Source organism: Aulonocara sp. 'chitande type north' Nkhata Bay, linkage group LG23 (genome assembly GCF_057382095.1).
Source record: "Aulonocara sp. 'chitande type north' Nkhata Bay isolate Kocher_YH1m ecotype deep benthic linkage group LG23, A_spYH_male_GT1.1, whole genome shotgun sequence".
NCBI lineage: Eukaryota > Metazoa > Chordata > Actinopteri > Cichliformes > Cichlidae > Aulonocara > Aulonocara sp. 'chitande type north' Nkhata Bay.
In genome coordinates, this window is record NC_141365.1 from 19,915,029 (window position 1) to 19,938,536 (window position 23,508).

Sequence of the window (23,508 nt, forward strand, 5' to 3'; positions counted from 1 at the left end):
GTGGACATTAGAAGAACTGCAGTTTTTTTTTGCCTCATTTGTCAGATTTGGAGGTTGCCACATTGGTTACACATCCTCAACATTACCCTAATTTTCTTGAATTCATCTGAATATCATCTCCTCCTTTAGGATTTCCAGCACCATTTAGATAAATCAGCTCCAATGGTGTTCCATCAGTTTTCTTTCCACCTGTTCCTTTCATGGATTTCTTTTTCTCCATGGCCGAACGCTCAGGAAGTATCACCATTCGAGGACGAGCAATGCTTGCTGTCTCCCAGTTCTCAGGTGGGCGCTGGGTAATGAGGTAATTACAGGATTGTTGGGTATTTCTTTCCAAGTGCCTTGAATGGATTCCCAGAGACACGTGTGGAATCAGAGCCAGAGCTTCATATTCCTGTTGGAGGGTGGAGGGGCCTGGGATCAGATGGCAGATGAGACAGCAAGAGGAAAGTTTCAAAACACAAAGAGTTCTTCAGTCTTTGCCTATGCTAGTTAAGGGGCTGCTGGGAAACTGGCGAATGGACAAGGGAAATCATGACGAATACTCGGCACTGCAGATGAGTCGGTTTTTGAGGCTGACCAAGCTTATTTGGAACAGAAAATGGAGGCAAACCCAAAAATTAAAGCTCAAATTGTCTGTTGTCAAACTCAGTTCCACCCTCAATTGTGACTTTGTACAAGTTTCCCGACCAGTGACAAATTAACACTTTAGGTCCACAGATACAAATTAACAAGAGTTGCAATGAACTTGTTTACACTAATACCATTACTATTTGTGGTAATGAAAGTGGTAAAAATAGACCAGAGCTATAATTATTTTACAGACTTCATACAAACCAATCTTTCTTGGGCGTATAGTTATCTCAGAGTTAATGACTTTACATAATATATTCATATCAGAACAGAGTTATGGTGGATAACCATTTTTAGGTTCCTCAATACTCTTGTTTGTCATACAAAAGTCTGGTTTTATCTTGTTCACATTTTATCCTTTCGTCACAAGTTATGGTCTTCATCACAAAATATTGTGTTAATTGCAAAAAACAAAATATATCTTTTTAAGCTTTATGTTATAACCACAAACGAAAAAAAAAACAAAAAAAAAAACACTGGAACACAGCTCTTATTCTTTGAATTCAGAAGCTTTCAAGCTTTTTGCCAAAGGTGTATAAAATTAGGCACATAGCCACACAGTCTGCCTTTAAAAGACATGTGTGTAAGAATGAGTCAGTCTAAAGAGCTCACTGAATTCAAGGATGGTGCTGTAACAGGATGTCACCATTGCACCAAGTCAGTTTCTCCCTTGATATTTAATGGTAAAATTTAAGTGGTATCATTACAAAATGAAGTGGAGCTGCCAAGTGCTGAGGCCCATACTGTGTAAAAGTCAGTTCTCTGCTGGCTTTGGCATTAACATCAGCACAAAACTACGTTCTAAGAGCTTCATGCCACGGGTGTCCAAGGCTAAGCAGCTCTTTTAGGTGTAATGTGCAGGTGGCCTTTTGTACGTATAGCCTGTCTAATCAATCACATTTCAAAATCAATTCCAAAGCATACAGGTGCCTGTGTAATGGAGTGCACATAGGTTACATCTCACAGTGGAATGCAAAAGTTTGGGCAACCTTGTTAATAGTCATTATTTGCCTGTATAAATCGTTGGTTGTTACAATAAATAAAAAAAATGTCAGTTAAATATATCATATAGGAGACACACACAGTGATATTTGAGAAGTGAAATGAAGTTTATTGGATTTACAGAAAGTGTGCAATAATTGTTTAAACAAAATCAGGCGGGTGCATAAATTTGGACACCACAAAAAAAAGAAATGAAATCAATATTTAGCAGATCCGTCTTTTGCTGTGGGCGGAGAAAAGGCTTCCTCTGCATCACTCTCGCATACTGTTGGTTGACTCTGACTGTTCTCACCATTCGTCGCTTCTGTCTAGCCAAGATTTTTCTTGGTCTGCCACTTCAAGCCTTAACTTGAACTGAGTCTGTGGTCTTCCATTTTCTCAATATATTCCTAACTGTGGAAACAGCTTACATCTCTGAGACAGCTTTTTGTATCCTTCCCCTAAACCATGATGGTGAACAATCTTTGTCTTCAGGTCATTTGAGAGTTGTTTTGAGACCCCATGTTGCTACTCTTCAGAGAAAATTAAAAGAGGAGGGAAACTTACAATTGACCCCCTTAAATACTCTTTCTCATTACTGGATTCACCTGTGTATGTAGGTCAGGGGTCACTGAGCTTACCAAGCCAATTTGAATTCCAATAATTAGTTCTAAAGGTTTTGGAATCAATAAAATGACAACAGTGCCCAAATTTATGCCCCTGCCTGATTTTGTTTAAACAATTATTGTACACGTTCTGTAAATCCAATAAACTTCATTTCACTTCTCAAATATCACTGTGTGTGTCTCCTATATGATATATTTAACTGACATTTTATATTGTAGCAATAAATGATTTATACAGGACAGTAATGACTATTAACAAGGTTGCCCAAACTTTTGCATCCCACTGTATTTTTGCTGCAATGCTTTGGATAAGAACAGAAGTGGACAGGATGCATTAAAAGGATGTCATGAATGATGGGGAGAAAATTTCTACAATTTCTTGGATGAAATTATTTTATTTTCATTTTAAAATTCAAGAGGCATTAAAAGGCTATAAAGAATTGTAGAATATATAATAAGTGGCCTTATTGATAGAATATAATATAAATAATATAAAACTGGTCACTTGTAAGACAATGTAGCATTCATGAGAAACTAGGGTGTTATCTGCATTAAAAAAAAATTAATGTGATACTTTTTGTAGCTGTGACCTACAGGAAATAACAGCAAAGGAGGCAAAACAGGAGTGTATGTCTACCCAATGCTTGGCTCCTCTTCAGGTGTTTCAGGCAGTCCCAAACGAAATTCTCCAGTGTGTGATAACAATGTATTTTAACCACTTTTGTTAAGTGAGGTTTCATTTACTCAAGCATAATCAACCTTTTTGTTCATGAAATCCCCCAAAAGGCCCATTTGTAGCTGGAAAAACCTTGAAGTTATTGTCTCATTAGCTTATTTTCTGGGCTCATTTGAATGATTACTACAAATGGGAAGCAGATTTTATCTTTATCTTTAAGAGAAGACCATGGTTGCCATTGTTGGAATATCAGTCCAGCCTTCCAGGTAATAAAAGGTAGATTTAAAGGATATACAGACCTGAGCTGTCTGATGGTTTGAATCAAGTCAGAAACCAAAGGAAGCACGCTAATCAACCTTCCTGTTGAATTTATATGCAGTCATATAGATTGGAGAACAGGTTTATGTTCTGAGAAAATCTGCTGTATAAAGACAGAAAGGCTTTCCAAATAAATCTTGACTCCTGTTAAACCCAGAGGAGGTTCCCATGTGGAGGAGCAGACCTCTAATTCCATGTTCAGGTCTTATGGAGCCATAAATCAGATCCAACTCAATCCATCACAGCTGAAGGCTGTGCTTTTTCCATTCTGAAAGTAGTTCAGTGGGTAATGTAGGTCACAATGAATCTGAAAATTGTTTTATCACCTCAATCTGGAGACTATAGGGCCACAAGGCCTGGTGGTGCATTTACACTGATAACTCCCACAGAACCAATAAACAAAAACATGCTTTTAAACTTAAAAAAGTAAAAACTGGGCCTTCAAGGATAGTTTATTTTCCCACAGCAAGTCAAGTCAAGTCATTGGCCTATATTTAATGCAGCATAAATACAAAAAAGCTTCAGCAATCAAGATTCCTTAATTAGACCAAGCCTCGATGCATTTTATTGTCTCTTTTCTGTTTAAGTTCAGAGTCTCAGCGAATGTGATTGATAACACCTGTGTTTACTTGCAAGGTCACTTCAAGATGACTCCTGTGTAAAAAGCCACACGGATACATTTTTCACAAAAGGTGTAAATATAAGGTTTGTTGGGGAAAAAAAGCTTAGTTAGTAACCAGTGAATTCCTAGTTCCATATGAGGCATTCAGGGCCTGCTGCATGCATCACTGCAGTCCACTCCACTTCGCCGCTGCACTTTTGACTGCTTGTTAAACAGATTCCTGCTTTGGTTTCTGTTTGTTTTCCACCGTCAATCATGTGACTCACATTGGCTCCATAACTCTGTCTGGAGTTTATTTTCCATATTCTAAAACATTTTGGCCTCATCTGCAATACAGTAGACGCTCAAACTGTTCTGATTGTCTGTCAAATAACATTTACTTTGTTAGGATTCTGAAGTCTGTGGTCTACTTTCAGCTGCGGAAAACGGCAATAGATGGGTCCTTGGGCTGGATTTTCTTTTCCTCAAACTTCTGTTTTTAAGATGTTTTGGTTGTATTTTTAGTAAGTTGGTTTGTAAAAATTTCTTTTGACTTGGTCTGACTCTTAAATTAAGACTTCTTTATTATGTTTGAGCTGCCACAACTCAGAAAAATCTGACTGCCTTGTTTCCATTAGGCACAGAATCTGTGGTGTTTGCTAGAAGCACTAAGGAAGTCTTTATGTCTTATAAAAACCTTTATGTAGTGCATGGCTTTCTACATCTTACAAATGTTGATGTCAAATACAAATTCCAGTGAGCTTCAGTAAAATGGAAAATTGGCGTCTTTATGTTTTGAAAGACACATTTAAAGATCATAATGACAGCTGTGCAGAATCATTCAGTGGAGGTTTATGAAGATGGATGGTCCATTGGGACACGACGGTCAGCTGCCCAGGAGAACCAGCTCATCCAAAACCCACATTAGAAGCTGTTCTCTTTCTTCTGCTGCTGCTGCTTCTGCTCAGCTGGTGCGGCGATTTGGAAAGTGTTTGCAGATGTCGCCTGTGCAGGCCAGCGCCACCATGTCAGCTCCCCCACTTGGAACGTCTCAGGTTTGGAAAGCAGAGCAGAGAAGAGGATGGCTCATTTTCTATACCAGCTTACATGAAGCAAAGCTCTGTGAGGAGAGAACGCCTCTTTAGATAGTCTATAGCAAAATAATCCTCCTCTTTAGTTCCAAGTGAGAGACATAAATAAGAGAAGCTCTTCCAGAATTTAAGGAAATCCCCCAGAATCCCAGATAGATTTTACTCTGAATCTAATTTTACAGCACTGCTAGGTTGGATTTGATCGGAGTTCAAGCTGAATGTAATAAAAAAAAAAAGCGGGAAAGTCTCTGCTGAAACTCATTGAAGGTGGAGTAACAATTTGCATTTCAAGTCTCTATGAGTTGATGATATAAAAATAAATAGAAATTAATGATGGACTTTAAGAAAGCAAATCAAGACACAAGCTGGAAAATGTGCGGCAGCTTTTAGGCTGAACATGTGAGACCACCTCTTTTAAAAGCTGAGTCCACTCATTTGTGGACTGCGATTGTGAAACTACATGTCTGGCACTCCTGTTTCTTCAGGGCTCCTGTAAATGTTCACTTTCTTCTGATTGGCTGACTTATGGAAGCCTGCCTGGGAAAGCACTCACAACAGCACAAAAAGAGAATTCAGATAAGAGCAATATGAATTACAGAGATTTTGGCCTATTTTAAACTTTGTGCAACCTTCAACTGGGGCTGCAATTTCAACCCAATATCACGACAAAACTTGTAATTGACACCATGTGCATTTCCCACTTTGCCTCCTCAAAACACATGCAGAAGTTTCAGTAAGTTGCTGTAGAAACAGAGGGAGATATTTTACTTCAAGCCAACATGAAAATAATTACGGGAAAGTGTTTAAACAGACATTAATAATATATTTACATTTATATACATATTAGCCACCTAGCTTAATCGTTTCGGACCCTGGACTGCACTTTGGACATTTTTTGTCTACTAAACAAGTTCTTGGCTTTAAATAAATTATCTCAACTTGCTGTTACTGCAACTACTGCATTCATGTCGATGTCATGTTTTGGAGAATCAAACTGTGAAATGGACAGAGTAGTCAGGCGTGTCTTATATAGGTTTTGCAGTGATACTGAGTTGTAGTTTTAGGTTCAAGAGGTCCAACAAAACAAAAAAGAATCATTAGGATGCTGAAGATTTTACTATTAACACAACCCCCACCCCCCCACTTACCACCCAAAAAGACATTAACCCCATATAGAGCTGGGCGATATGAAATTTTTTCATATCACGATATGTTTTTTTTTCATTTCAGGCGATAACGATATCTATCACGATATAAGCCAAATAACTATATTTGTAAGATTTAAATGTGCCGTTGCTCACAAGTAAAATGTGAAATAATCAGCAGCTTGTTTTTATTTAAATATTTATTTCCCATAATAAGTTCAACAGGGTAGATGTACTTAAGGAACATGAGACTTTTTCAAATAAATAAAGGCAAATATTGCAAACTACACAAAAGGCAGCCGCTAAAGCGTTTAAGTTTCAAAATAGAACAAATGAAACAGACTAAATTGTCAATTCTACTTAGAAATAAAGTATTAATTCTAAAAATAAATCTTAGTTTGTTTTACAGAAGAACAGACAAAACTGACTAACTTTTGTCAATATCAAATAAACTGAGAACTAAAAGGAAATTCTCAATCTCTCCTTGTTGTATAGCTTAGCTTTTCAAACAGTTTTAACAGTTACTTTAGTCTGACAAAAGCCGAATGACGAATTAGCGCTTCCAGTCAGAGACTGAGGCTACGTCCACACGTACACGGGTATTTTTGAAAACGGAGATTTTCCGTTTTCGTTTTAAAAAATAATCCCGTCCACACATAAAGGCAGAAATGAAGGAAAACGCTGCTATGAACATGCCAAAGCAGCAGGTGGCGCTAGATTCCTAACCGTGCAGAAATGTTGGCCAATCAGAAGTCTAGAAGCCTCGGTGGGAAAAAGTAAACAAAGCTGGGGCATAGAAGCAGAACAGAGTCGTATGTGTGGAGGGACAGTAACTGTGTGTATATGTAAGCATTTAAACACTGCAGAGAGTAGAATTAACAGTAACAGTATTGTAGAAATTCATTTCACCGAAACAATAACGTGGCGCACAGTGTGACGCATGCACCAGTTTATTGTATTTACAGACTTGCTTTCGGCACAATTTACAGTGCACGCTACTCTGTTTTTTGTCAGACTTGAAATAGCCGAAATACCTTCACACTACGGAACTTCTATGGCTCTTCCGTTCGACAACCTCTCCGGCATTGGAACCATCATCTGTTTTCTCTTCGGTCACGCTCGGTTGATTTTTCTAGTCGGCACACTCATTTCCTCCATTACGCGCTGGCTCCATTACCCGCTGGCTGCTTCCCAAACAAACACACGTGCGGCTTGGCACTTGTGCTGTACGTAACAAGTCACGTGACGTGACGCTGCGGCTGTGATTGGTTCGGCTCTGCGCTACTGAATTTGGATCGGCTGACCTTTTTTCTTTTTTTTTTAAGAGGACAAGAGCGGCGAGGTCTATCGCGATAGCTTAATTTCTCTATCGAGTAAAAGTTATATCGCGATACATATCGTTATCGTTCTATCGCCCAGCTCTAACCCCATATACTTGATGGCCCAGCCCCATGATGAGAAATACTGTCCCCATCACAAATAAAAAGAACAACAAAAAAAGAACATTCAAAGCCATTCAAACATAAATGGCTTCTCTTCAACTGGTTCTCAGCTCATGAAGCCAGTTTACAGTACAAGATGAGCAGGCTAACATTCGTTTGGGCCTCTGAAAAGGATGCCTCCTAGGGTGCATGTTTCAGACAAGATTAAATGAGCACTTTAATAGTTTGGGGCTCAGACTGTTGTAGCTGTATAGTTTGCACAGCAGTTAAGATTGTGCAGTAGCTAGCAAAGCATAAATTGTAACAAAAAGAAAATTTGATGCTGAAGGAAGACAGTTTGAGCTGAATTGAGAAATACAGACATTTGGCACACAATTGGTTGCATTTCTCTGTTTGTCTATACATCTGCTTGTTAGCAGTCTAGCATCCACAGTTTTCAAGATGGATTTAATTTGGGGGGTGTCATGGAACGGACATATTATAGTTGTTTAAGAAGTGTTACTACCACCTAGTGGTAACTAAGCAGAATGTCTTTTTTGTAGAGGAAGTGATATACAGGAAGTTGTGTGCTCTTTAGCTGCTGCAGTGACAGCATTTGTAATCTGATGGCAATCTCTGCAATCCTGGTGTTAAAGTCCACAATATCGGCTTCATCCGTAAGTTCCTATACATTTAATGTGTATTAGTAAGTTTTGACGCTGTTTTGAGTTAAATCATATGGAGGCAGGTAGATGCTTGTATTTTGTCAGCAGATGCTTTATCTGTGGTCGTGTGTTTTTCGCTAGAACAATGTTATTCTCCCAGTGTAATGGAACATGTCTTCATTGTGTATTTTGTATTCCTTTTCTTTGTACAGTTTTACAAAAAAAAAGAGAGAGAGAGAATTTATTTTCATCATTAAATCCTGCCAAACACAACAAGCGGCCTGTTTCTTGGAGGATGAAGTGCTGGGAATAAAGATTGTTAAGCTAGCTGTATAGCTGAAATTACGTTGCCTGCAACAAACTTTAGTGAGGACAGCATAGTAAAAGGATGACCACTCAACGTGGAAGTTAAGAAGAGTGAAGGATTGTCAGTCTGCATCACACTGCAATGGAAGCCACAAGCGCCTCAGCACAAGCTTTAAAGGAAGATAGAGCTGAAGGCTCACGAGATGAAGTTGAATCGGGGTCTATTTATTCACGCCACAGCTCAAAGAGGTCACGCTCTTCACGCTCATCAACAAGCTCCAGAGTAAGCTATGAAGCAGCCAGGGCGCGAGCCAAAGCAGAAGCGGCGAAAACCAGACTAGCGTTCACGGAAAAGGAAGGCGAACTGAGAGTCGAAAAGGCCAGACTAGAAGCCAAGATAGATTATATTAGTCTACAGAAAGAAGCTGAGGCTGCCCAAGCTGAAGCTGAGGTGTTGGAGGCAGCTGCAGGAGACGTGAATGAATCCAACAACAAAGAATTTGACTTTCTGCCCTTGCCAGAGAGTGCATTGAAAAGGACTGATCACTATGTTACACAGCACACAAAAGATCAATTCCCACAAGAACCCAAAGTAGAGAATGATTCGACTTTACCGCCAACATCCACTCCATTTCCAAGCTACAATCAGAATGCACAGCCCCAGCTCATCGACAATGGAGCCAGCTTCCCTCCAAATAATGCTCAGCCACTCCATATGAACTTCCCACAGCAAGAAGATGAGCGCTATCAGCACAGGGTACTGCCCGACAATCGACCACATCTAAACAGCTCCCACAATAATGACTCATCTACAGATCTTGCCAAGTTCCTTGCTAAATCCCAGCTGGTTTCCTCAGGCCTAACAAAGTTTGATGACTTACCCGAACACTATGAAGCCTGGAGAGAAACGTTCATCAACACAATCGAAAGTCTGAGTCTATCAGCAAGTGAAGAAATGGATCTGCTTATCAAATGGCTGGGTAAAGAATCTGGTGGGCATGCAATCAGAATACGGTCTGTGAATATCAGACAGCCTAATGTGGGACTTAGAATGATCTGGGAAAGACTAAATAAAAAATATGGTGCTCCAGAGGTGATAGAAAGAGCTCTCTTTTGTAAACTTGAGAGTTTTCCCAAGATCAACAACAGAGAGAGTCAAAAACTACAAGAACTGGCTGACTTGCTTACTGAACTCGACGTTGCTAAACGAGAGGGTTACCTGCCAGGTCTAGCCTATCTTGATACATCAAGAGGTGTGCAGCCAATTGTGGAAAAGCTCCCTTTTTATCTCCAAGACAAGTGGCTGTCACACGGGTGCAAATACAAAAGAGATCATCATGCTGCCTTTCCTCCTTTCTCCTACTTCAAAGAATTCATCTGCAGAGAGGCTGAAGAGAGAAATGATCCCAGTTTTAACTATCCAGATCTTTTCACTAATTCTTACAGAAAAGAGAAGTCAAATCAAGCGAGACCTGTCTCCGTGCACAAGACGAACATATGCATGGCTTCAGAGCCCAAATTAGGAAATCCAGAGAAGCTATGCCCCATGCACCACAAGCCTCATTCTCTTCAAAAATGCAGAGGTTTTCGAAAACTGCTCTTGGAAGAGAGGAAAAGGTTCTTAAAAGAAAACAATATATGTTTTCGCTGCTGCGCCTCTACGACTCATCAAGCCAAATCTTGTGAGGCCACCGTAAAATGCGAGGAATGTGACAGTGATAAACACATTTCCGCTCTGCACCCCGGACCAGCTTCGCGCTCAGATGCAGTTCCTACTTCCTCGACAGAGAATGGCGGGGAGAGGTCGGACACAGAGGCACAGAGTGTCACATCCAGATGTACCCAGGTATGTGGGGATGGGTTTCAAGGGAAATCCTGCTCAAAGATCTGTCTGGTGAATGTGTATCCAAATGGCCACCAAGAGCAATGGCAGAAGATGTATGTCATTTTAGATGACCAAAGTAATGTTTCACTGGCCAGATCTGAGTTTTTTGACATGTTTGGTCTCAAGGGAGCAACCATGCCATACACACTGAAAACCTGTGCAGGCGTCATAGAAGCATCTGGGAGAAGAGCCCACAGTTTTATGATAGAATCGTTGGACGGGAAAGTTACCATGCCTTTGCCTGCACTTATAGAGTGCAATGATATCCCAAATAACAGGTCAGAGATACCCACACCCGAAGCTGCATGTCACCACCATCATCTTAAAAGAGTGGCAGATAAGATTCCACCACTTGACCCAGAAGCAGACATTCTTCTTCTATTGGGAAGAGACATTATAAGAGCGCATAAGGTTCGAGACCAATATAATGGTCCACTAAACGCCCCATATGCACAACGCTTAGACCTAGGGTGGGTCATAGTTGGAGAGGTGTGCATAGGAGGTGCACACAACACGACTACAGTGAGTGCTATGAAAACCTGCATCCTGGAAAATGGCAGACCAAGTCACTTTGCCACGTGTGAGAATAAGATAAAGGTGAAAGAAAATCCTAATGGCAAAGATGAGAAAAAGAGAACCCCACCCAATAGAGACATTCAAAATGCATTGACAGTGACTAATCTTGGGGAAACAGTCTTCAATGCCACAGAAGATGACAACCAGCTAGCACACTCCATTGAGGATTCAGTCTTCCTACAGATCATGGAAGAGGAATTCTTCCAGGATGAGACAAAAAGCTGGGTTGCCCCTCTTCCTTTTCGGCACCCACGTAAACGTCTGCCAAATAACAGATGTTACGCTCATCACCGTCTGATGTCACTGCGGAAGACTTTAGATAAGAAGCCCGAAATGAAAATGCATTTCACAGACTTCATGCAAAATATGTTAGACAAGGGACATGCTGAACTTGCACCACCACTCCAGGAGGGGGCAGAATGCTGGTATTTGCCCACGTTTGGTGTTTACCATCCCAAAAAACCAAGCAAGATTAGAGTGGTATTTGATTCCAGTGCTCAGTATGATGGAATCTCGCTAAACGAGGTGCTGCTGTCTGGACCAGATCTTAACAACACTCTCATCGGTGTCCTCCTCAGATTCAGGAAAGAGCCTGTAGCCATAACTGCAGATATTCAGCAGATGTTTTACTGTTTCGTTGTTCGTGAGGACTGCAGGGATTTCCTTAGGTTCCTGTGGTATCAGGATAACGATCTGAGTAAGGATGTGGTGGATTATCGCATGCGTGTTCATGTTTTCGGAAACAGTCCATCACCTGCAGTGGCAATCTTTGGCCTCAGGAAAGCAGCAGAGCACCAAGAAGTTGAATATGGCAGTGATGCGAGGCACTTCGTAGAAAGAGACTTTTATGTAGATGACGGCCTCCGGTCTTTTGCTACAACAGCAGAGGCCATTGATGTTCTGCGTCGAACACAGCAGATGTTGGCAGCATCTAACATCACTCTGCACAAAATAGCTTCAAATCGAGCAGAAGTATTGAAAGCATTTCCTGCAGATCAAAGAGCAGACAATGTAAAAGACCTTAACCTCTTTGTGGATGACTTACCAGTCCAACGCAGTCTTGGAGTCAGCTGGAACATAATGACTGACACTTTTGGATTCAGTATTCCTGAGAATGAAAAGCCATTTACACGCCGTGGTGTCCTGTCAACAGTAAACATTCTGTTTGATCCTTTGGGGTTCATAGCTCCTGTTGCAGTGACAGGGAGACTGATTCTAAGAGAGCTAACAACCGAGAATGCAGACTGGGACGTAGAACTCCCTGAGGCTAAAAAAGAAAGTTGGAGAAGATGGAATGAATCATTGTCAGCACTAAAAAACCTGGATGTTCCACGAACATATGCCTCTTTCTCTGTTTCAAAAGCACAGCACGCTGAATTATTGGTCTTCTGTGATGCCTCTGTCAAAGCAATATCTGCAGTTGCTTATCTTAAGACAACGAATGAACAAGGTCTCCAAGAGGTGGGCTTTGTTTTCGGGAAATCCAAGCTCGCTCCCAACCCAGGCCTCACAATCCCAAGACTGGAGTTGTGTGCTGCTGTCATGGCCGTTGAGATAGCCGATCTAGTAATGAGGGAGCTTGATCTAGATCTCAAGACAGTGAAATTCTACACTGACAGCAGAGTTGTATTGGGATACATACACAACGAGACTAGGAGGTTCTATGTGTATGTGAACAATAGAGTGCAGCGCATCCGGCAGTCAACACGACCTGATCAGTGGAACTACATTCCTTCAGAACTAAATCCGGCTGATCATGGGTCACGTTCTGTTCCAGCCGCCGAGCTTGCCGACACCACGTGGCTAACAGGACCAGCATTCCTAATGAAACAAACAAAGGTAGCTGCCAGTGGCGATAAAGGATCAACATTTGACCTTGTGAACCCAGATGCTGATGCTGAGGTACGTCCTGAGGTAATCTCGCTCGCCACACAAGTTAGTAGAGACAAACTTGGCTCAAAACGCTTCCAGCGTTTTTCTACCTGGACCACACTCAGTAAGACTGTGGCACGTCTGTGTCATATTGCTCAGTGTTTCTCTCACTCCTCAAAGAATCAAAGGTGTGTTGGATGGCACATGTGCAAAAGTGGCCTGTCAGTCATTGACATTGTCAGAGCAGAACAGATCATCATAAAATGTGTGCAAGAAGAAATGTATTCAGAAGAACTGAAATGCATCAAAATGAAACATGACCTTCCGAAAACCAGCACTCTGTACAAACTCCGACCCATTCTCGACAGCGAAGGTATGTTAAGAATAGGTGGACGCATTGGTCGAGGACAACTTGAAAGTGGTGAAGTCCATCCGCTAATAATACCAAGCCGCAGCCATGTAGCAAGCTTGCTTGTTTGTCATCATCATCAGGCTGTAAAGCACCAGGGCAGGCATTTCACTGAAGGTGCAATTCGCAACAGTGGTCTGTGGATTGTTGGAGGGAAACGTCTCATCAGTAGTATTATTCACAAGTGTGTTACATGCAGGAAACTAAGAGGAAGAACCGAGCAGCAACAAATGTCAGACCTACCCACAGAGCGCCTTCAGGCTGACCCTCCATTTTCCTATGTTGGCCTTGATGTTTTTGGACCATGGGAAGTGGTGATACGCCGTACCAGAGGTGGTCAAGCTCAAGACAAAAGGTGGGCTGTCCTTTTCACATGTATGGCCACTCGAGCCATACATATTGAGGTTATTGAAACAATGACGTCCTCAAGCTTTATAAATGCGCTCCGAAGGTTTTTCTCCATCAGGGGTCATGCCAAACAGCTTCGCTCGGACTGTGGGACCAATTTCACTGGAGCGTTCAAAGAGCTGAAGATGGATCCTGGCAATAAGAGCGTAGAGGATTACCTTCTTCAACAAAAATGCACTTGGGTTTTCAACCCACCTCACTCCTCTCATATGGGCGGCGCTTGGGAACGCATGATTGGAGTGGCAAGACGGATTTTAGATTCTATGCTTCTTCAGGTTGGACATGTAAAACTCACTCATGAGGTCTTAACCACTTTTATGGCTGAAGTGAGTGCCATTGTCAATGCAAGGCCGTTAATACCAGTTTCTACTGATCCTGAGGCGCCTTTCATTCTAACACCTTCCATATTGCTGACCCAGAAGGGGGGTGTTCCCTCTCCTACTGTAAGTGAGTTTTCAAGAGGGGATCTGCTCAAAAATCAGTGGAAAAGAGTTCAGGCCTTGGCAGATACCTTCTGGGCTAGGTGGCGCCGTGAATATTTGAGCACATTACAGAGTCGGCACAAATGGCAATCTCAGAAACCTAATCTCAAAGAAGGAGATATTGTTCTGCTCAAGGACGATCAAGCCAAGAGGAATCAGTGGCCTATGGGAATTATTGTCAAGGTTGTTCCCAGCAGAGATGGACTTGTTAGGAAAGTTGAAGTTAAGGTGATACGGAACCAGACAGCGAAGGTCTTCTCTAGACCAGTTTCTCAAGTAATCTTGTTGTTTTCACCACAGGACAATGACTCATCAGCAAGCTAGAGGATTGAGACTGTGGCATAAAGTGGCATATCTTTAATATGCCAGGCGGGGAGTGTCATGGAACGGACATATTATAGTTGTTTAAGAAGTGTTACTACCACCTAGTGGTAACTAAGCAGAATGTCTTTTTTGTAGAGGAAGTGATATACAGGAAGTTGTGTGCTCTTTAGCTGCTGCAGTGACAGCATTTGTAATCTGATGGCAATCTCTGCAATCCTGGTGTTAAAGTCCACAATATCGGCTTCATCCGTAAGTTCCTATACATTTAATGTGTATTAGTAAGTTTTGACGCTGTTTTGAGTTAAATCATATGGAGGCAGGTAGATGCTTGTATTTTGTCAGCAGATGCTTTATCTGTGGTCGTGTGTTTTTCGCTAGAACAATGTTATTCTCCCAGTGTAATGGAACATGTCTTCATTGTGTATTTTGTATTCCTTTTCTTTGTACAGTTTTACAAAAAAAAAAGAGAGAGAGAGAATTTATTTTCATCATTAAATCCTGCCAAACACAACAAGCGGCCTGTTTCTTGGAGGATGAAGTGCTGGGAATAAAGATTGTTAAGCTAGCTGTATAGCTGAAATTACGTTGCCTGCAACAAACTTTAGTGAGGACAGCATAGGGGGAAATCTGAAAAGTTACACCAAATGTGAAAATCAGTACACTTTGCCCTTTGGGGATGGGGGGGGGGGGGGGGGGGGTCGTGCTCACTAAGTGCTTTCATTTATTCATGTAACCACGTTGTTTGGTCTCTCAAATCTCAAAGCAATGGAGCTTTAGAGGTTTTACTGTTACAATATGAACAAAAAAATCTGAACTTGATGTCTCATGAAACTCACCAAAGTGTGGCTACATGTGCAATCCTGCAATCCACAAAACACATTAAATCTGCATAAAATAACATGAATAACATCAAATCTCCTATGTACTGGTGTGAGCTTAGAGTAGCACACCAAACAGTGAGGAACAGTTCACTCAAGCGCCCCTGGGATAGATGAGTGTCTTTGAATTTGGATGTTAAATCAGTTAGAACAAAATGAAATAATTAAAATATTATTGACTGAGAGAGGTCAAAAAATAATCATACATTTAAAAAAGCTGTACATCCCAAACACAACTCAAACTCCTGACATCAAGTTCTGGCTCTTTGTTATCCCACAATCTAACTGACTACAGATTGAGCCACTCACATCACAGGTTTATAAAGATGACATCGTTTTGGAAGCTTGTTTTTACACTGAAAAAAAAGAAAGAAAAAATGCCATTCATCTGTGAAAATGTTGGGTTAGAATCTCAAAATTATGACTATTACTCACAAACTGAAAATATCAGATTAGTACCTCAAAATTTCCAATAGTATCTGAAAATTTTAAGATAAGTCTAATAGTAACTCTGCCTAAAAAAAAAAACAGCTAGTGGGAATAAGTTCCCATATATGTGAGTGCCGTCAGGCAATGGCTCTGATGGTCCAGTCTCTTAAAGTTTATCATGGAACAAAAGAGACACATTGTTTCTATTTTTTGGAAAAGGCTCTTGTGTCACATTAGTCTGTGTACCTGGACTGGATGTTGTGTGGCCATCTGTTCACAAACATTTAGCTGTCAATCAAATGTTGCTTCATCACTGTAATCTGATTGGCAGTTCTTGCTTTGTCTGCCTGGACCTCTGTTATACTTGGAAAAAGACTCAATATCCATTAATCTACTGCTCAGTTTTTGCCATCAGGCTGAGATTGGTTTTGACCCTGGAGATAACATCTCTGGAATGCTGGCAGCTTCAGTTGACTGTTGTGTGTCTTTGTAATTCAAAACAGATTTATGAATGCAAATATGTTTCCTGCTGTATCAAGGAAGTCTGTGTCCTTCCTTGGAGAATTATTCCATCTCAACCCATCCTCACATACTTGCTTTGCCTCCTCATTTTTTTTAATCTGAACACATGGAACTCCAACTGTGAGCTGCTGAATTGAGTGTCCTCACAAACGGCCCTTTTCCATAGCTACAGATAGACTTCTAAAAAGAAAAAAAAGAAGAAACAGAAGTTGATCCCTTCTTTCAGCAGATGTTATCACGTTATTGTTGTTATTGAGAGCAGAACTGAAACTACATGCAGTTAAGTTTGTGGCAGTGATCTCTGTTTTGGACACAGGCAGTGAAAGCATCACGTCCGGGGGTTTCACCAGGTTTTCCTGAATGGCCTCCAGCTGCAGACGACAGATTTTCTGTGTGTGTGTTCCTGCAGTCAAAGCAATGAAGCAAACTGCTTCAGTCCAGTCGCTTCAATCAGCACAAACAGCTGCAGTGGAACAAGTTACTGCCTTCAGACCATAATCTGATGTTTCAGTCTCCAGAGCGAGAGACAAAAGATTCCAAGATGAGCATAAGGAGATGGAATAATAAGGACTCTGTCTTCTAAGGAGGACTGCAGATAGCACACAGAGCAATGTCTAAAGTATGGCTGTAGATTAATGTCTATAACCTTTATATAAACAAGAAAATATGAGTCTTTGTAGAGTGTTACCAAAGTCCCTTTCTCTTGTTCTAATTTAAACTATTTGGCTCATCAGTTTCCAACAAATGTACAACCCACACTGACGTAGCCACCATCAGGCCTCAAGCTAACCATTTGAAACCAGACGTGACAAGGGAGGGGTGTTTCTAAACTGCAGCTCCATATTAAATCTTCCCCTGCTTTCTGGGCCTGTCTGACTCTAATGAGACCATAATTTCCAAAATGAACATCATATTTTATTAAATAAGACTTGAAGCTAGTGACTGGAACTATAAGCTCATCAGGAAAGTGTTTACTGAGCTCAGGAATCAGGTGATCAATGGGCTCATTTTCTCTAAGACATCACTTCGTTCTTTCTTTTTTTACAATCAGAGGAGTTGCCATCTGATGGACATTAGAGGAAATGCAGGTTTAAGAAGCAATGTCCAAACTGAAAAAAAAAATGAACAAAAAGCACAAGCCAGCATTCAGAGAACTGGTAGAATATGCTAGCATATGTTGGCCCCAGTCTCACAGGCCTAGAGATTGGTAGGTTACTTGTCGCTCAGAAAAAACTAAGCTTTGCTAATAAAATTGATAACAAAGAGGTATACTGTGCTGCACCAAAAACATCCTTGCAATGCCTTTGGTTGCTAGTAGTTTTAAATGGAAGATGCGGATTCGTCTGGAAACACTAGCTAGATACTCTATAACTGGTACAGAAACTTTGAAGAGTGCAACACAAACAGCGATTGATTCCCTTCAAAGTAAAATTTTGCTATTGCTTAGTGGTTAGGCAGCGAGTATTTGCAGACAAAACAGCATCTTTGATGACAACTATGCATGACTGCAGCAACCTGGTGGCAACAACACAATCACGAGGTTTTTGGAGCAGTATCATCACCTAGCAACCTCCAGAAAATACTTCCCTGCAGCATAGGTAATGTCCTAATGTAAGCTCACTCTTCCAGATGAGGAAAGTTGATGCTTTTTTTCTAGATATTTCATTTTCATTGGGAGAAACATTTAATCACTAATCCAGGTAACCATCCTTCTTCTTCAGTCTCAGCTAACTCCAGGTTTCCCTAACCTGATAAACAGTACATTTGCTTAAAAAACAAAACTGGCATCGTTGACTGACTGTGGGCCTTTGGATCAGTTTCATGATCATTAACAGACCAGGGACAGACACAGCCAGTCTCTAGGCCTGTGTAACCAATCCCTGAGCAGGCAACTATAGACTATTGTAAGATAGATGCTGGATATATGTACATGTACATATGAAATATATATGTTGTTCAAACAAAATCAAACATGAAAAGGGTGATCCAGGATTGCAGCCTATGGTCCACATGTCAGCAACCTGGGACAGGAGAACAAATCACCTGAATGAAGCTAAAGAAAGAGACAAGGAAGTTATTTTACTTTCATTCTCACAGTAAAACTGGAGATTTACATTTGGCATTACATACATAATTCACCCAGAATGCTTTTCCTCATAATAAAATGGAAACTTTACAACTTGTCCATAAAAAAGACAGTTTTTTTCTTTAAATATCTTCAGCGAGACCAGCTGGTTTAAATATTTACCACCCTGAATTGCTCAGTGTTTTATCTACCTCTGATGTCACGCTGGCACTCAGGTAAGCTGACCTGCGACCCATGCTGTCGTCTCCATTAAAGCTGTCAACAGTCTCAGATGATCCAGACGTCACCTGTTGAGTGGAGCTGCAGCCTGAGGTGACGTCAAACAGTTATTTCATCCCTCACCTCTGCTTTTTCCAGCACATGAAACTCAACCTGAGACCCATTAGATGAAACTGATCACTCCAACCTCCAAGAAGAAGTTTTTTTTGGGAGGTTTTTTTGTTGGGTTTTTTTTTGTTTTTTTTCCCAAAAAAAGGAAAAAACTTCACAGTTTCAAGGTTTTTCTTTTGTTTTTTGAGAAGCGGTTACACAACCGAAGCTAACTGTCTGTGACGGGACGATCAGAGGGGCGCTTGTTCTCTCCAAGGACTGAGTTTCCCATTAAACCTCCACATGGCCCAGTCCCGATACTTTCCAGAAACCTTTCAAAGAGACACCTGCCCGAGCAGAGCCACTGTGGAGCCAAACTCCGAATCACTGTCTCAACCCTGGAAATGATGCATTATCGCGACGTCAGAGGTCCAAATGTTCAGCCAACAAGACAGTTTTCAACATTTACTGTGAGCTCACTTCTATCAGAGTTTGGAGGTATTTACTTCCTAAAGAGAGGCAGAAGTGAGGGAAACTGAGCTAGAAGGAGTGCATTGTGGGAGATGTAGGAACTCATGGATTCTGATGGAAGCTGGTGATTTATTCAGGCCCCAGTTGCTCACCGGTGTGGGGCAGAAGAGTGACATCAACCATCTGCAACAGTAATAAAGAAGCAGCGCAGCCTTCAACTGGCGGTTTGTGCAGCACTCCGGTTTCACTATGGCACCGACGCCAACCTAAACAAGTCTGCGGCTTCATAATTCAGCCTTAAATGAAAAGAAAGTGGCCTACAGTTGCGGCCGCCGATTCTTCATGAGCTGATTTAACTGTCAGCAGAAGGACCTGGTTTTCCTGCGGCTTAATCTCCTCCCATTTCACTGGAAGAGCTGCAAGCGTGTCTGGATTCAAATGAGTTCAGGACTTTGGGGCTGAAGACTTTCAGCTCAAAACAACCAATCATGTGTTTTCTGAACGAACCTACTTCACCAATAAGATTCAGGTGAATTTATTCTGCCCTTACCTGAGCCATACTACAGGGATGGCCATTTATATGGCTACACCGTAATAAAATGGGAGTGGTTGGTGATATTAAAGTCCTGTTTGTGGCACATGTGAGGGGGCAAACTCCTCAAGATGGGTGGTGACCATGGTGGCCATTTAGAAGTCGGCCATCTTGGATACAACTTTTGTTTTTTCAATAGGAAGAGGACCATGTGACACATCAAACCTATTGGTAATGTCACAAGAAAAACAATGGTGTGCTTGGTTTCAATGTAACTTTAATCTTTCAAGAGTTATTTACAAGTTTATAAAATGGGTTCAATGTGCTGCCCATTGTGTTGGATTGTCAATGCAACCCTCTTCTCCCACTCTTCACACACTGATAGCAACACTGCAGGAGAAATGCCAGCACAGGCATCCAGTATCCGTAGTTTCAGGTGCTGCACATCTCGTATCTTCACACCATAGACAATTGCCTTCAGATGACCCCAAAGATAAAAGTCTAAGGGGGTCAGATCGGGAGACCTTGGGGGCCATTCAACTGGCCCACGATGACCAATCCACTTTCCAGGAAACTGTTCATCTAGGAATGCTCGGGCCATATAAGCCATATGGCCCACCCTGTATTAATATTGGAGTCTCACAGCTTTGCATCAGTCACAGCTCAAAATAATCACTTTTTATATTATCCTGGGCCTTGAAACAAGCTGCTTTACTGCATCGCCCTTAAATCATTTTTTTTTCCATTTTCATTTTAGTCAGCTTCTGGAATCCTGCAGAGGGGCATAAAAGAGAAAAAGCAATGTAGAAAAGGCAAAGATAGTAAGAAGGGGAATAGGAAAAGGAAAGGTAATGAGCAGTGTTGGTCAAGTTACTTGAAAAAAGTAATCAGTAACTAATTACTGATTACTCCCCCAAAAAAGTAATCCCGTTACTTTACTGATTACTTATTTTCAAAAGTAATTAATTACTTAGTTACTTAGTTACTTAGTTACTTTTTAAAAACACGATTTACAACCTGAAGAGGTGATAAAGTGATAGATCTTTCAGCCCAATTCTACTTTTTCTACATAATCCATCATACAAAATGTAATCAAATGGAAAAGTCTCTTTTTTTAACTTGTTTTATCAGTTTTAATCTTTTAACTTTATGCATCAAGCAAAACATTTAATTATATGCAACATTCTCTGACTTGAATAAATTAGTTTAACATTTAAACCTATTTTCTGCACATTCCAGCACATAAAATAAAATATTTTTTGTGTTTTCACTCACTCTTTCAAACAGATGCAAAACACAGCAGAAAATAAATAAAGTCAAAGACTCAGCGGTCCTTTTGCTCTATTTTCACCTGTAAAGCAGGAGCAGGGTAGGCGGAGGGTTACCCTGGTGCAGGTGTGCTGCGGTCAGTTGAAGAATCCGCGCGAGTGTCTCTGTGAGTTTCCCATCACGTCGTAGCTACTCGGTGCTTGCTCGGAAGTTTAGGGGTTTTTTTCGCTGTAAAAAGAAGTTTTCTTCCCACGCACGATGGACGCTAATGTTTTTGTCACTTTTTATGGAATCAAACTCAAAGTAAGGTCAGTACTTCCACACTTTAAACGCTGCACGCTCATACTCTCTCCCGCACTCGATATATTATCCATTGTTGATCTGCACACAGCTGCTGTCACCAACGTCGCACTTGCTTACGTCACTGTCATGAGACATTCTCGCAAAAAAAATCACGGTTTTAGTAACGCAGTAACGCAGCGTTCCTACGGGAAAGTAACGGTAATCTAATTACCGATTTTGCAATAGTAATCCCTTACTTTACTCGTTACTTGAAAAAGTAATCAGATTACAGTAACGCGTTACAAGTAACGCGTTACTGCCCATCTCTGGTAATGAGGAAAGGAAAATAAATAATAAAATGATGAAAGGAAATGAAAAGAGGAAAGGGAATGACAGTAAAGGAGATGGAAGGAAATAAGTACAGGATAGAAAAGATAAAGAAAGGAGGAAATAGTGAAAGAAAAAATAATAGGGCAACACAAAAAAAGGAAAGGAAGGAATAATGAAGGGGAAAGCAAGCTAAAGTGATAAAGAAAAGAAAAGAGGTAATTAAGGATTAAATAAGAGATGAATGGGACTAAGGAGAAAAAGGAAACAAAGAAGATGATGGGTAGCGGAGATGGATTTGTGATTGGTTCATCTGACATTTTAATGAATTGTTGGGAGCTCTGTCAGCAGGGAGCAGGCGAGCATTCCCATGATGCATCTGTCTGCAGCTTCTGATGTCATCATGGAGTTATTGCTCCCAGGTGAAGCAGCTGCTTCTCATCTGTCCAGGTAACCTTACATAACAATGTTTCCGACTCAGATCCCGAACGCTCAGGTCATTGTGGCTTCACAGAGGACCACGCCACCCAATGCTTTTATTTTGTCTTTGTGCTCTGCTCTGTCTCCACTGCTTTCAAAATAAAAGGATTCAACTCGACTTCAGTTAAAACTGAAACATAGTTAATGACACAACGCCACCTTTAAACTCTGCAGGTTTAAAGTTGGTGTTGTGCTTTGAGAGCAATAGCCTGAATAAAACTCTTCTGTTCAAACAGCTTCAGTCTCGTTTCACTGTCTGAAATCCTTCAGAAACATATTTGTGTGAAATCAATCAGCTTACAGACATTGTTCAGACTCACCAAACAGAAACTCCTGATATCAATAAGAAAGAAGAGAGTCTGTTCTCTACCAGCATTTGCCTGCCTAAAGGTTTCAGAGTGTTTAGAAAGCCTTGCAAGTCAGCACCACTTCATAGTTTTTGGATACTTAAGAAGAAATCATAAAAAAACATAAAAGACTTAAGTTTAAACATTCCTGTGATTCATCAGAATAAGAACTCTGATCTTTCAGCTGCTTTTACTTTCTCTTCCACGACTTGCCACAAAACTTCCTGTCTGAGTTTCTGAGTTTGCCCCTCATATCTCAGAAACAAGCATGTGGAACTAAAGGACTTTTCTTTTTTTCTTTTTTTTTATCCTGTTTGTTTCATATTTTCCAGCTTATTAAAGGGATGACTTGAAAAGTGATCAGCTGCAGCACAAAGATGGCGTTTAGAGGATGAACTGTTCAAAACTCAAGCAGAAACTTAGCCAAACATCTGATTTTAGAATTGCATGTTTTGCCATTATTATTGTACTCAGATGATTGATGAACAAACCGCTGAACTCCAACACATTGTGTGTTATAGATTAACTTTGATTCATTTAACCTTTCATGGTTTTAGTTACATTTACTCAAGCTTTGTCCTGATCTGACACCTGCAGGTGTCTTCCTTTATAAAAATCCACAGAATTAATACATTGTGCCTCCACTAAAGGAGGTTTTACACAAAACAGTGTTTTGTGTCTGCACAGCAGAAGATCCAGCTGACATTTAAGAATTCTCTCCAAATCTCCTCCTCCAAAACCCCCATGACTCCCTTGCTGGTCCATTGGCTATAAAATCCATTGCTTTGCCACTTAATGATTTAGCCACTTCTGGCTCTACAGTAAGTTCAGAGACTGTGGTTGTAAAAAGCAAAAATACCTTTAAAAACTTGGTCATCATCTGTCCTTCAAGGTTGACTTCTTGTGCACCTCCAGACCTTCAGATCACCTCTGCACCTAGAATTCTGAGAACATGCTTTGTGCATGTTCAATTGCCTCACATAGCTCAAAGTTGGGTCTCTGTCAACAACTTAGAGACCCAACGGCAACAGCTTGGCATCAGGTCAGGAGTCTAGGACCAGGATCATGCTCATCGTTTCTTCTTGAAGTTCTCCTGATCAAAGAACAAGCACAACTGTGTGCTGGCGCTACAGAAATTATGATCTAAATGTTGTCGC